Source organism: Lactuca serriola, chromosome 8 (genome assembly GCF_051521515.1).
Source record: "Lactuca serriola cultivar US96UC23 chromosome 8, Lser_US96UC23_V15, whole genome shotgun sequence".
Lineage (NCBI taxonomy): Eukaryota > Viridiplantae > Streptophyta > Magnoliopsida > Asterales > Asteraceae > Lactuca > Lactuca serriola.
Window position 1 is genome coordinate 20,968,380 of NC_136415.1, and position 15,197 is coordinate 20,983,576.

The window sequence follows — 15,197 nt, forward strand, 5'->3', positions numbered from 1 at the left end:
CAAACCTTGTCTTCCCAATTAGGCTCTCATATTTATTCTAATCATGAGCTACCTAACTCTCTTCTCACATGAGATAAGAGTTTTCTGCTTAGTCCTATTTTTCATAGCAGAGGTACTTTGGGTTTCTTTACACCATCTACATCACTTTTCTCCATCTCACTCGTTTCACAAACGTAACCCTTGAGACTCTCAGACATTACCACTGAGGTTTATGGTTGCACAATTTCTGTGTTCATGATCTTAGCTTCGTGCCACTACATGCTAAGTGAAACCCACAATTCAATACCTACTATGCATTGACGGTGAACAATTAACTTGCTCTAGCTTTCACTAATGAATTGACGAACTTATCCATGGGAGTACAACATGAAAGCTTTATTTTTCTTTTGAGTGATTCCTATGAAATTGTTAAATCCAATAACATGTCTTCCCTTGGGATCCAGTTTTTTTTTTTTTTTTGAGATTTCACATACATTAGTTTACCTTGCCACTTAAGTTATCTCCAACCTACTTGTTCAAACAGACTACACTGGTCTCACAAGTACTTCGTTCGATTTCTATCTTATATCAAGATCAGGAATTATGAATCGAAGCGAAAGCCACCTCATAAGCCTAATTAAAAGAAGCCATTCAACACTTCTTAATAAGTGTCTGATCGTTATTCAACGGGAAACCACACAAACACTTTAAAGTCTCTCTTGACTTTGAAGAAAGAGATTCGTGCCCGGGATCCACTGTTTCGTGTCTTTATTGATATCACATAATCCCTCAAAAGTGTTGCTTTATTTCTTTTTCTTTTACACACTCAGCACGAAAATCTTTTTGATTTTCCAAAATTTTGGTTTCATTAATTCTAAGGAATTTTAATTGGGTTGGCTGTTATCAAAAGTTGTGGTTAATATCGATCCACGTGGCAATTTTATTTTAAAGATGTCGTTTCACTCTAAAGGGATAAGATGACGAAATGTTGACTCAGGCGGGAGTCCAATCGATTTGATTTCAAATGGCACAACAGGGAAAAGCGTACGAATAGGAACCGTTTCATCTCCAAACGGCGCCTGATGGGAAGGCGTGTAATTAGGGCCTGGCATTCTCTCTCATGCGTGATCATCGGCAACCCTAACTGTCACGCGTCAGTCACCTCCGAAAAACCCTTCGTTTTTCAATCGCAGATTTGGGAAGATTTTTCTCTCTCCTTTACCCACAGTATAAAAGGCAATGTGATTCACCGTTTACCTCTTTACTGCAACTAAATTCCCAGAGAGCAAAAAATCCTTAAACCTTTACTGTTCATCATCTCTCCCACTTTCATTCAACAATGGCGGATTCTTCATCAGTTCACGCAACCTCTCACATCTTGCCCATTCGCCCACAACAGAGTTTGATCATTGATCTCACTCCCCAGGTGTACGATGCGTTCATGTATCCCATTATCGAATGCCTGAAGTACTCCTCCATCGCTCTTGCTCTTACCAGGTCTGAAGCTGTTCCAATGGAGTTCTGTCACAAATTTTCGCCACAGCACACTACGACAAGGTCGTCGACAGGATTTTCTTCGATGTCTTTGAGCACAAGGCGTCGATTTCAAAGCAGAGGTTTTGCACGTTGTTAGGGTTTGACGCTGATTCTTCGAGGGTTAATCTGGAAACTATTCCTATGGGTCATCTGTTCAACATGTTCTACAACATGGGGTACACTGAGGTGCTCACTACCGTCACAAAATTCAAAAAGTCATGCCTGCCCCCACAGTGGAATGGGATGTTCACTGTTCTTTTCAAGGGCTTATCAGAAAGAAGTGTTGGATCCGATGGGGCTAGTCGTCTGTTCCTCTCCATCATGTACGGGATCTACAATGGCATCAACATGGACTACAGGTCAGTCCTATGGCAACAACTTATCCAGAGTCTCTCTTCGACCTCCCGGCACTCAGAGATCTCATATGCCCGGTTCTAGACTATTGTCACGAAATGGGTGATGGACAAGTACCACGTCCCCATTGTCGTTGGTGCTCTAATGTCTTCGATTGGTACTTTCCATACCACGAAGATCATTGTGTTGGATGCTTCGAAATTTCCCTTCAACGGGTCTATCCCGGAAACGATGTATGGTGATGTTCCGGCTGACAGCAGGATTATCAGGACGTACAAAGAGTTCAAACGTTCTGGTCCGAGGGATCTTACTCCAGAGATGCTGAAATCAATCCATGATGCTAACAAGCCTGTTGCTAGAGGCAAGAAAGCTGATAAGGGAAAACAGGTGGCAAAGGGAGCAAAAGGCCCATCTCCCAAGAAAAGGAAACCCACTAAGGTTGCTCAGTCTCCACCGCAGAAGAGGAGAAAAACCCAACCGCGACGAAAGTTGATTATCGCTTCATCCTCAAGCGAATCTAAGGACGAGGGTTCTGATTCGGATGGATCTCAACGTGGCAACACTCCACCACGTTCACCTACCCAGAGATACATATTTCTACTTCTCCTATCTCTTCTCCACCCGTTACAATTCCTATTTCTATTCCCCCATAACTTCCACCACTCAAATACCACCTACTTCTATCCCAATACCACCACCAATCTTTACCGAAACAACCACCACCACTGCAGATGTTAGAACCAACGTATCTGATACGGGGGTTCATACTGACGCACCAAAAACCACCTCAGCACCCGAACCCATACCAACAACCGAACAGACCACCCAACCCGAAACTACTACTACTACCGAGCCTACAGTTTCACCACCACCATCTTCTCATGCTCACGCATCAGAGGAAGAAGAACCACTCCTTGGCGGGGAGAATATGACTTTTGACTCGGTCTATTATAGTCCGTTTCAAGTACAGAGTGATGACGATGACGACGCTCCTGTTACCAAAAGGCATCTCAAGGAGCTACATGACAAAATCGACTCGCTCATCGCCTCCTCTTCTACTTCTCAGTCATCCATATCTGAAGCTGCAATTTAGAAAATTGTTGAGGCCTTTTCCAAAGCTCATCAAGTTTCCCTTGATTCCGCCACTGCCGCCATCGATGCCTCAACCAAAGCCTGTCAGGCTGCAACCGAAAAAGTCGATAAACTATTTACTGATGCCTCTTCCCTGTTGAAATCTTTATAGGAAAGTGCTGAAGCCACCAAGACTATGCTGGAACCCATCATCAACCAGTTGGCTACATCAGTCGCTTCTGAGCTGAAGTCGTTCGCTTCTCTCAGACAGTCTATTTCGAACGATAACTCCGCTTTCAGAACCACCATTGAGGAGCGTCTCTCCAAGCTTCAAGAAGACTTAGCTGCCGATAACTCTCTCATGGATGCTCTCGCAAGGAAGACTACCGCTCTGAAGGTCAAGAGTACTCAACTCTCCAACTGTCAACAGGAGATTGACTCTCTTCGATCTAAAAGAGAGGTGGTTAAATCGTGTGTTTCGGATGTCCACTCTGCTATTTCCAACATCCTTGAAGCACATGACCCAATCATCAATTATTCAGTACGTCGTACCCTTGCAGAGAAGCTCGTTCCCGCCCTTTCTCTACTTAGCAAAATTGAGGGGCTCCTTGATTTCGTGTCCATTCCGAAACAAGGGGGAGAAAAAGAACAAGTGTCTCAACCACCTCCTACTTCAGCAACTCACACAACCGAACCTCCTCCAGTAGGCCAAGCCTCCGGTTCTGGTGTGAAAGACGAAGGCAAAAATATTGCTGAGGAGAGTGATGATGATGATAAAGAGACAACTGCCGACCTTCTGAAGCGTCAAGGTCGAGATAAAGAGGCTGACATCAGTGCTCGTGTGGCTAGAGAGGATGAAGAAGCCGAAAGAAGATATAAAGAAGCCCACGACCTTCTTGAGAGCAGGAAAACTCTTTTTCCTCCGTGGACTCTTGAGAGGCTGATTAAAGAAGCCATTGACACACCAAGTATCTTGTGGCTAGAACCTGTGATCTCTTTAGATCGTTCTAACACTGTCGACTCACAGTTCGACATGCCACTGACCCGAAAGGCGTTTGTTTTTCATGCCTTTGACAACATTGCAGAGTTCCCTCATCCTCATCCACAGGTTGATCGGGACTTAATCGAATTTTATCTGAAGGCCACTTAACCTCAATACCAGACTTGGAGCGCTCAGAAAATTGCCAATGTTCGGGTGCTGAAGCCGTACAGGGAAGGAAACTTCACCAACGTTCGGTTCAAGTTACTTCGGGGATCTGCCAAAGCCGAACATGCCATCTCACTTGCAGATCTTCCCAACCTTAATCCCCATGATTGGATTATCTTGCACAACATCCTTCTGACAAACGAAGCTGAATATGGTCCGATCATCGACCATTTTAAGAGGATGCTTGTATGCTATATCATGGAAGTTGCTTTGATGGATCAGGAGATTGCGAGCGTATTTAAGAAGAAGCCTACCATATCTCCTGTTGGCTCTGCCAGTGATCTCAACATGATGCAGATGGGGAAGATTGACCCAAAAAGAAACTCCGTCATGTTTACCAGGAACGAAGGACAGAAATGCCTTTTCGCCTTGGCAGACAAACATCTCTACATCATTGCATGTTTGGAACACGTTTTAGGGATCATCCATCGATGCAAGCAGAACACAGCGGATGATATCAAGTACTTTGATGATATGATTCAATGGTACATTCGGTTCAGACAGACTATCCTTGCTCTTATCACACCTCTATTTGATACCATAAAGAAGGCTACCGCTGCTGGCCCAAGCAAGAAGAAGAAGTAGTCTCGCTCCAATTTGACGCAAAGGGGGAGATTGTTGGGTCGTATTTTGTGTTGCGTCTATTGGGCTCGTTAGCTAGTCTAATATGTCTCTCCGGTATGGGTCTGTCCATCCGTGAGTTTAGTAGGGTTTTGTATATATAGGTGCTTGCATGCATCTTAGAAAAGAGGACGATCAGTAACGTTTAGAGGTTTATTTGTTCAACATATTTATCGTTCTTGTTTTTGTAACCCTAAGTATCCTCTACAGCGGAAATTCTTAGTCGAGCTCTGCTGAGGATTGAGTAATCTAATCATTCTACACATTTTGATTCATTCTTAAGTTATTTACTGTTTTTATATTCATCCCTTACCTGTTACATAGATCTAATCGATCATCAAGTTAATTAATAACATATCGGTAGCAATCTCTGATTTCATGTTTGGCCACCAATAAAGTTTATTGAGATCCAAATACATCTTATCTAAATCAGGATGAACGGAGTATCGAGTCTTGTGTGCTTCGTTCATGAAAACGTCTCTGTACCCACCGAACTTTGGTGTCCAGATTCGATTAATGAGGTAACGAACTCCATCACCCTTACTTGTAGGTTTTTATCCATTCCTCTTAAGGATTTACCTGTCACATTCTCGGGTTTCAAGGCTTCTAGTTGAGCCTCTTTGATCTGCATGGACAGGTGTGAATGGATGGTCATAGTTAACGATTTTACTCGGCGGCCTGAGTACTCTTTTTGACTAAGGGCATCTGCTACTACATTGGCTTTGCCGGGATGATAGTAAATCTGGCATTCGTAATCATTGTGTAGTTCTACCCATCGTCGTTGCCTCATGTTCACTTCTTTTTTTTATCGAAGATGTGCTGGAGGCTTTTGTGGTCCGTGAAGACTGTGCACTTCCTACCATAAAGGTAAGGTCTCCAGATCTTTAGAGCAAAAACTACTGCTCCCAATTTGAGTTCGTGCATGGTATAGTTAACCTCATGGTTTTTAATCTGTCTCGAGAAATAGGATATGACCTTTCCTCACTGCATAAGAACGCAGCCTAGCCCTTGCTTGGACGCATCGCAATAAACTACAAAATCTTCCGTCCCTTCTGGTAGGGACAAGATCGAGGCGCTGCAGAGGGCTCGCTTTAGCATTTGGAAAGCAGTTTCATGTTTCACCTCCTAGTTGAAGGTTACACTCTTCTAAGTCAAGGTGATGAGTGGCTTTGCGATCTTAGAGAAGTTTTGAATTAACCTTCTATAGTAGCCACCAAGGCCTAGAAATTGACGAATTTCTATTGGGGTTCGTGGGGTCGCCCAGTTTTTGATAGCTTTGATTTTGGAGGGATCCACATGTATCCCTTCTTCGTTGACTACGTGACCCAGGGAGTCCACCGTTAGAATCCATAATTCGCATTTCGAAAACTCCGCATACAACTTCTCTACCCTTAATGTTTCCAAGACTTTTATAAGTGTTGGGTGTGTTCTTCCTTACTTCGGGAGATGACTAGTATATCATCAATGAAAACTATTACAGACTTGTCTAAGTAAGGTCGAAACACATGGTTAATTAGGTCCATAAACATTGTGGGTATGTTTGTTAAACTGAAGGGCATCACTACAAAATCATAGTGACCGTAGCGAGTTCTGAATGAGGTCTTAGGAATATCTTCCTCTTGGACTCATAGCTAATGGTATCCTGATGTTAGGTCAATCTTTGAGAAGAAAATTTTCCTTGTAGTTGGTCGAAGAGGTCATCGATTCGAGGTAAAGGGTATCGGCTTATGATAGTGAGTTTATTTAATTCACGGTAGTATATGCACATGCAGAACGATCCATATTTCTTCTTCACGAACAAGACCGGTGCTCCCCAAGGCGAGAAGCTTGGTCTTATGAATCCTTTGTGTAACAGCTCACTTAGTTGACTAGATAGTTCCTGCATCCATGCGGTGCTAAACGGTATGGGGATTTGCTTACGGGGGTAACTTCGGGAATCAAGTCGATTCTGAACTCGACTTTGCGTTCAGGAGGAACTCTTGAGAGATCTTCGGGGAAGTTACAAACTTCGGGGATACCTTTGATATCTTTCACTTCTTGTGTCTTATCTACCACATGACTTGGCAGATTAAGACAAATGGCTTTGTCGTAACATAGGATATCTGCACGGTGAGGACTTTACCAATCCATGTCAATGATAATGTCAAAGCTTTTTATTGAGACCAACATAAGGTCAATTTGGAAAGAATAGTTGTTTAGAGTAAGTTTACATCCTATGTATATGTCGTTAGTGCTCTCGGTCTTTCTATTTGCCATTTCTATGGTGAATGTGTCTTTTAGTGATTGGGAATTTTGTTTAAGTAGGTGTTTAAATTTATGGCTCACGAAGCTTTTCTCCGCACCACTATCGAAAAGAATGCATGCGTATGAATTCTTAAGGAGAAACGTAGTGGTAACCACTGTAGGATCTGCTATTGCTTCTCGTGACCTATTGCAAATATTATTCCTACACCGCCATCATTCTTTGCTTTTGGACAATCTCTCTTGAAGTGTCCTGTTTCGCCACACTCGTAAGAAGCCTGGCTTACTCCCACGCCATGGACTTGGGTGATTGGTTGTGCTAGCGCCTTACCGAAACGGATGATGTGCCCCTTCCAGTTGCAGTTTTTATAGTGCATTTCCCGACGAACTCCCGTGTGATGAAAGTTGCACTTGTTACACTTTGGAAGATTTCCAGCATATCAACTAGGGGGCTGGAGTAGCTGGAAAAACAATAGGAACAGTAGCAACGTGGATTGCCACAGTTTGTTGCTTCTTCCAAGACTCTTGTGACGATTGGCCCTTCATTTTGTTCCAAATTTACCTTTTTTGCCACCTTCTTTGGGTTGCTCAGGAATGGCTGTCATGAAGCCTTGGCGGACTCCATGATCCATGAGTGTTTGTGCCAGACGCTTGGCACTATCAAAAGTTAGTGGGTTTGCAGCTATCACATTTCCATGGATCTGAGGAGATAATCCCCAGAAGTACCTTTCGACTTTCTTACTTTTCGGGGTGACCATCCCAGGACATAGAATATCTAGGTCACTAAATTTGCCAAAGTAAGCTACAATGTCGAAGTCCTTCATCGACAGACCCCAGAGTTCTTGCTCTAACTTTTGCACTTCGCTCCTCGGGAAGTATTCTGATAGCATTAGGACCTTTAAGTCTTCCTGTAACATCCCGAATTCAGAAGACCTACAAAGGAAAGCAAACCTCAAAATCAGAAGGTACCTCGTCGAGTACGTAAGATGACTCGACGAGCAGGAGCATATTTTGGGTCCCAGGTTAACATGACCTACTCGACGAGTTGGGGAGACCAAGTCGGCAAGTTGGTAAGGGTTTAGGAAACCCTAAATTCGGGACCCGACACCCTAATTAAGCATCTTATTCTCCTTATCTTGGTGCCATTCCTAGTGCCCATTATCCAGAGCTCAACCCACGAAACCCTAGAGCCTTTTGAGAGTGTGAGAGCCATCCTAGAGTGTTGTATGTATTCTTGGATGCTAGAAGATGAATAGGGGGTTTGAAGATTCAAGAAGAAGTTTGTAGATCCAGCAACACCATCTCATTTCCATTATTTTCTAGTAATCAAGTCTTAATCTTGGCTTATAGTTTCTTAGATCTTTTATGTCCATTTTATATGAATTTTGGTCCATGGAGCTTGATATATGGGACAAGGACCTCCCAAGCAAAGATCATTTTAGATATGGAATCCCTAAGAGTGGTTAAGGCATAAAGGTGCAAGCTTTATGCCTTTAGAAACCCCCATGCAAGCTTTAAGGAGTTTTTATGGTCTTTTAACCCTCAAAAGGCCATGCATGGGTGTAAAGGCAAAGACTTTACGTGTCCTTCTAGTGTATAAGGCCTAGATCTATATTGATATGCTTTGGATTCGAGTAATGAGGGTTTTTGGACATAGATTTATGTCTTAAGGAGCTAGGGTTTTAGCTAAACCCATTAAGAAGGATTAGGAGTGGGTAAAGTTGGAAAAATTTACCCTCATGAGATCATTTCCAGCATGTAGAAAAAGTTTGGGGTTTGGATCTGAATGGCCCAAACAGACTGAGGGCCTCGGTGAGTCCAGGGAGGGAATCATAGAGTCGAAGTGAGTTGTCCTGTTTCTGTTCATACTAGAACTCGGCGAGTCTGAGGGATGACTCGACGAGTTGATTCGGTAAACCACGTCCATGATTAGCCTGGGAACTCGGCGAGTTAGAGGGTGAATCGGCGAGTTGGATCATGGTTTTAGGATTTTGTTACTGGAACTCGGCGAGTTTAGTCAATTTGGGGCGTTGAGTTTGATCATTGACTTGGGCCTTGACCAAGGTTGACCTAGTTTGACTTTGAGGACATTTTGGGGCTAAGTGTCACTTTGTTATTGATAGCTCGCGGAGCCGAAGGAGCAGCAGTTCTGGGAATTTTTTGTTAGCAACCATAGGTGTATCAGCAGGTCTTCAGCAGTGCAAGGTGAGTCTCCTCAATGTGTGTATGGGTCTACGGCCAGAATGTCGACCCATTATATTTGTGTATAGTAGGAAGACTTGGGGGTTAGCCCTAGGCATTTATTGATATATGCTACGGGTTACGACTCGATGTCAGGCGAGGCCCGAGGAATGTTAGCATGCTAGAGGTCTTTGTGATTCTTTCATGTGTTGGTATGATAGGTTCCGGACTACGGTCCGATGTCGGGGCAAGCCCGAGGAGGGTTTATTCGTTGCATGCTAGATTGTACTTGTTGTCTTTGTGATACTTGTATGTGCCTGGTAGGGAGGTGAGTGTGGGAGAGGTCCCGTATCTCATCACTAGCTGAGTATGGATGGGATTCTATATCTTAATATTAGCAGAGTAGGGACGAGGCCCGTGATAGGATAAAAGTGAGTGTGGGCGGGGGAGGGGGCCCGTATCTCACTATCAGCAGGAGTGTGGACGGGGTTCCATGACTCATTAGTAGCAGACCAGAGGAGGGGCCAAAGTTAGGAGAGGTCTTAGATCAGGAGTACAGTTAGAGTATGTTATTTTATGTATTAGCATGTTATTTGATTGTATGTGTATAGCAGGCGAGGCCCAGAGACAGACGGGGCCTCAGAGAGACAGATATGTATACCGAGCAGGGCCTGATGTCGGGGCAAGTCCGATGTCGGGCAAGTCCTGATGCAGCGGGCGGGGGTCTAGTATGTGTTTATGTGTATTGTATCTGGTAGGTTGGGGAACTCACTAAGCTTCGTTCTTACGGTTTTCGGTTTTGGTTTCAGGTACTTCCGGTAGCGGAGGGAAGAGCTCGGGTTGATCGCATGACACACACCATTGGTTTTTAGCCTGGGATGTTTCACTCTGATATTTTGACATGAAACTCTGATTGTAATGTTTTGGGATATTGACTATGTTTGGTGGAAAGGTTTGATAACTATGGTTTTAATTAATGATTTAAATTGAAATTTTTGGTTATGATTTTTGGAATGTTTCACGTTGGTGACAGAGCCTTGGCTTGAGGGATTCGGGCACACTCTCGGGTGTGTCTAAACTCAAACTGAGTACTTGGTATGAAAATTTTCAAAAGAAAATATTTTTTATAAAAAGGGATTGAAAAGAGAAAAGGACTTTGAAAAGAAAAAGGTTGTGGTGCATGCAATCAGCTGAGCTCAAGTAAGTTCTCCCAAATTACCCATACAAGTTTATGTTATGATATGATTATGTGATCAACATGCTAGTTTAGGGCTAAGGATCTATGAAGGATGCCTTGTATGCCTGTTATATATGTTTATTAAGCTGCATGCTAGTATTGATTAGACAGTGGTAGGATAGTGTATTTAGGTTATGCCTGATTATCTGAGCTTACAACCGCACGCTAGTGCAGATTCTTGCTATAGGGATAAAGTTGCGTGATTATGTGTTGGATAGATCTTTCCTCTGTCAGAATGTTGCTTGCTTTGGGCTTTGTGGGACTCTAAGTGATGGGAGTTAGCTATTAGGTGAATACGCTAAGTCACATATGATCAGGGTTGAATAATCTTAGAGTATTGGATTTGACCCTATTGTACAGCTCTTGTTTGAGTCTTAACCGCTGTAAGGATGAGCCCTTTACTCGAAGGATTATCCGAGCCTCAAGACATGTGATGGTATTCATGTAGTAGCTAGTTGGCATTACGAGGAGACATTCAGCAGCTGAGGACCGGGTTTGGTCGGAGATTTACCTAGGGTAAGCCTAGGATGAGTTTAGTGTTGGGAGTAGCAGGAGTAGTAGTAGTGAAAGGGACCTGATGGAGTCGATGCAGTTCTTGAGGAAGGTACGGATAGATGTGGAAGGTAGTATGGGCCTATACTACAAAAAGCAGAGGATTTGTACTCGACTCAAGAAGGGCAAAGATAAAACCAGGGAACTTGTAGTGCGTGTGTGATCCCTTAGTAGTGATGAGTATTCTGATGGTTGTTATGTTATGTTTTTAGCATGGTGACGTTGTGTTAGAGACTAGTGGGTGGATCAGGTGCCGGTGAGGGATCAGGCTCGGGTTCAGGAGTTGAGCAGCTCGAGGAGCGGATGAGGGAGTTTATATCAGCTAAGATTACATGCAATATTGTAGACTAGACTCATGTGATATTTGTTACGGTCAAGGAGGGCATACTGGAGATTTTGGATGAGAGGCTAGGAGCCTTCCGTAATGAGATGGTGGCCATGTTGGGAGCACGTAAATTGACATTCGGAGAGTTCAGAGCTTGTAGAGCACCATATTACCATGGGGCTAGGGACCCCATCGCTAGCAGTCGGTGGTTGGCAGATGTTGCCAACACCTTTCGTTCTAGTCGGTGTCCCTAAGGGGACAAGGTTCGACTCGCATCCTATCTTATGAAGGACAGAGTCCGTGATTGGTGGTAGGAGGTTGGACATGCTATTGGGGATGATGCCACGTTGTACGTGATCACATGGGGTGATTTCTCGGCCAGGTTCAAGGTGGATTTTGCACTAGTGATTAAGGTGCAACAGTTAGCTTGGAGTTACAGGACCTCCGAAAGACTACAAAGTCAATGGCGGAGATCACCACCAAGTTCAAGGAAAGAGCCTTTCTGGTTCCGCAGTATGTGGCGAACGAGGAGATTAAGAAGGCTCGGTATCACGAGATGCTAAGGAGCAATATCAAACAGTTTGTGAGCCGGTCCAGTTGCAAGACGTTGGAAGATATGATCGCTCAAGCTAGAGAGAGATATTTACTTAGAGAAAGAAAGGAAAAGGAAGCTAGATGAGGTTCAGGTATCTATGGGTTCGGGAAAGAAGTCCAAGACATCATATTCTAGATCGAGAGGTCACCAGGACTGTGGCCACTATGGCAAATACGGAAGGAGGCACGAGGGTGCGTATAGGAAAGGTAGTGGTGGTGATTCGGTCTGCTTCAAGTGCGGCCAAATCGGTCATTTTAACAGAGATTGTACTGATACCAACACCCAGGGACCAGGCCTGATATGTTTCCATTGCAGTTAGAGGGGCCACAAGAAGGCCGAATGTCTGAGTTGCTTTCAGTAGGACAGGTGATAATATCTGCCTCTGCGACTTTGAGGATCACTAACGGCCGTCAGGGCCGGGTAGAGGCACCTACAACGAGGATCAGGGCATTCCAGTTGATCTCATAGGAGACGCGAGCAGCCTCTGGGTGTCAGGTGCGTATCTTTCATTTTTCTATCAGCTTTTGTTATGATTTTATTGTTATGGTACTGCATCGGTATTGGTAAAAGTATTTCAGAATGTTATGGCCTACTTTTGATTGAGTTATATGCCATCTGCATTCCTTGAATTTTAGAATGGTAGTTAGAGGTCGTTCACTTTTAGAGCAGGTTACTTAGGATGCGGTAACTGTAGCATGCATGTGTAGGACTCTGGAGTGTCTTGCTAGTTTTCAGGGGAGGCATCGTCTGGGTATTGGTCGGTTAGATCACCAGCGGTGGTAAGCGTTGGTTGACAACGGAGTGGATAGAGGGTGATAGGGAGAATTAGGAATTCTTTCCAAGCTGTGAGCTGCGAGGAGCTAGTTGAATCGAAGTGGGAGAGAGCCATCCGAGTAGTCAGGAGCAGAATTAAGTGCAAAATTGGATGAGTTCGCAATCTTGGTGAGGAAAAAAGCAGCTTAAATGGTTGCTTGGGTGAAGAGGACGTGAGTTGGGAGTTTGGGAAACTTCCCAACATTGAGTGCGCGTATTCACGATTAGTTGATGACAGGTTTTGGAAACCAGGTTGGAGTTTTTTCCGGCAGGGTGCGAGTTTAGGCAGGATATAAGACTACAGTATAGTCGTAGCATTCATTATCAGCCTAGTTAAAGGGGCGTAGGTGAGGTCTCGTATCTCCTAGTTAGCAGAGTGTGGGTGGAGCGCGTATCTCTTAGTTAGAATGATAAGAATCGGGAAAGGATAGAAAGCGGTGATTCGAGGAGGAGTGGGCCTACATAGCCCAAGATAGGCGAGACATGTAGGAGAGGCCACCCCAAAATATAGTTCGGGTGAGACCCGTGGGCGAGGTCCATGTACTTATAGCAGCGAACGTGGGACTTGGAAGAGACCGTAGGGTCAAGGTAGGGGATCGAGGATCCCAGGACTTCTGGAGCCAGAGTGGCTAGGTAGATAGAGCGGTTCAGGTAGCCAAGTTTTCTTCGGAAGTCGCTGAGAGCAACTATGAGATTGTTCTTGCATTCGGTAACCGGTGGAAGATCAGTATTCCAGTTAACGACAGATCAGTTGGGACCAGGGTGGTCTCGGTGATGGGATTTGAGCACTACATCATTCCTATGGTGTACATGCAAACCCTAAAGCTTTGGATCTAGTTTGTCTAATGAACATGCAATAATCATCCAAAGTCGTAAACCCTAGATCTAGCATACAATAATGATATTAACATACGAATTAGGGTATAGATCTCACCTTAATTGTTATGTAGGAATAACAATCTCAATTCCTCCTTTGTAATTGGCTTCTGAAAGCTTAGTGTCACAAATGTCACACCTCTAATGGCTCACAAATACCAAGAGCAAGACGATGAAGAAGGAGAAGAGGAGAGGCACTAAAAAACATCTAGAAACCCTAAGGAAACTCTTAGCCGCGTTTTTGGTGCCCTAGGGGTCCTTAAATAGTGAGGCTATTAGGGTTATCTAACAAGGAAACCCTAATTTGACTGCTTAGCCCCTAAGCAGCCCATGGACTCCCTCCATAGAGGCCTTGGACGATTTCTAATGGGTTTCCCCATTGAATTCGTCTACTCCTCTATGGAGTCCATTAGCCCAATATTCAACTATCACACAATTGATAGTTCTAGTCCTCTAAGTTTAATTAATCTCTTTTTGCCACAAAATTAATTCTTAATTAATTATTGACTATATTAATTAAACAATGTGATTTCTCCTTTAATATATTATTCTCATAGTATATTAATAAATCATAATTAATCCTCTCTCTACATAATTCATCCTATCAAGTTGCTTTGGTGAAGGCAACCCAAAAGGACCATGCACCATCGGGTCAAGTACATACCAAAATAGTTATGGACTTAGACACTAATCCAACACTCGGTTCATCCGGTAAGCGGATAAGAGACAGTAGGATCTTCGGGCATGTGTAATAATGAGAGGATTTGTGCGTAGAGCAGCTAGCTGATCAGGAGATGCTAAGTCACTCACAACGAGATTAAATAATCTCAGAGTGATTGATTTGACTCTGTTGCGCAGCTCTCGTTTGAGTCTTAACCGTTGCAGAGATGAATCTTTTACTTGAAGGATTATCTAATTCACACGCTGGGTGGAGGTTTCAACATTGGAGCGTAGTAAGTGAAATCATTCGGTAGGTAATCGTGTGATGGCCGTCACTAGGAGTGGCCGAGATTGCAGTTTCACCAGAAGGTTTATTCCTGATGGAGATAGGAAAGGGTTGTTGCATATGGAAAGTTGCCTGGTAAAGGGGGTGAACCATTTGGATATCAATTGTAAGTGCTCGGTAGTACCGGAAGGATTACCGGTTGAGTAAGAGCGTTGTACTCAAGGGTTATAGTGATTGGATTGTTCTCAAGATGTTACTTCCAAGAATTGGACCAAACAGGCAAGGTATACGGTGATTAGAAATGTTGTTAGAGGTTGCGGGGTTGTTAGCTGAAGCGGACTTCGAGGATGAAGTCTAGTTTAAGTGGGGGAGAGTTGTAACACCCTTAATTCATAAGACTTAGAAAGGAAAGCAAACCTCAAAATCAAAAGGAAACTCGTCGAGTAGGTAGGATGACTCGACGAGTAAGAGCATATTTTGGGTCGCAGGTTAAGATGACCTACTTGACGAGTTAGGGGACCAAGTTGGCAAGTTGGTAAGGGTTTGGGAAACCCTAAATTTGGGACCTGGCACCCTATTTAAGCATCTTATTCTCCTTCTCTTGGTTCCATTCCCAACCCCCATTGTCCAGAGCTCAACCCACGAAACCCTAGAGCCTTTTGA